The following is a 752-nucleotide window of genomic DNA, read 5'->3' on the forward strand; positions in this document are numbered from 1 at the left end:
GCGGCGGCGGGGGGACGGGCGCGGGGGGGCCCGCAGGGCCGGGCCTCCGCGGGGGAGCGAGCAGCGGGGAAGGATCCGGCTCGAGGCCGGGAGCAGGAAGGAAGGAAGGAAAGCAGAGTTAAAATAAGCCGGGCCAGTGAGCTGTGGGGAAGGCTGCGGCTGGGGTCCCAGCGCCTGGGGAGGGGGCCGGCCTGGGGCTGGGGCGGGCTCGGCTCTGCGCTGCACTGCCGGGCGTCCTGGCAGAGGGACGGTGGTGCCCGGTGCCCGGGAGCGCGGCCCCAGGGCTGCAGCGGAGCTGCTCCCTCCCTTTTGCACTGCGGACAGCCCCGGAGCGAGGAGCGGCAGGTCCCCGTGCGGCCGGGAGCTCGGCCCGGGGAGGGCTGCGTTTGCTCCAGCTCCCGGCCCCCGCGGCCTCCCCCGCCGCAGCCCGGCCCCGTGTCCCTGCAGAGCCTCGCGGGCTCCCCGGAGGGGTCTGAGCCCGGGGCTCGGCCGTGGCACCGCTGCCAGGCCCGGCCCCTCGTCCCCTTCCGCCTGCCCGCGGCTCCTGGGCGAGGCATGGGGCTGGGGTCCCAGCAGGGTTTGCACCGGCTGGTTTTGCGGCCCCGGGGCACCCTGCGGCGTGGAGGTGGGAACAGGGTGGGAGGAGAGTGCCAGGAGGGCAGAGCGGGGGTGGGAGGGGTGCGCCTGGCATTGCCCTCTCGTTCGGGACTGGCCCTGACAGCTCTGCTCCCTTCTCCCTGCCCTGGCAGGAT

Source organism: Rhea americana, unplaced genomic scaffold, assembly GCF_003343005.1.
Source record: "Rhea americana isolate MKP2758 unplaced genomic scaffold, rheAme1 scaffold_319, whole genome shotgun sequence".
Taxonomy (NCBI): Eukaryota; Metazoa; Chordata; class Aves; order Rheiformes; family Rheidae; genus Rhea; species Rhea americana.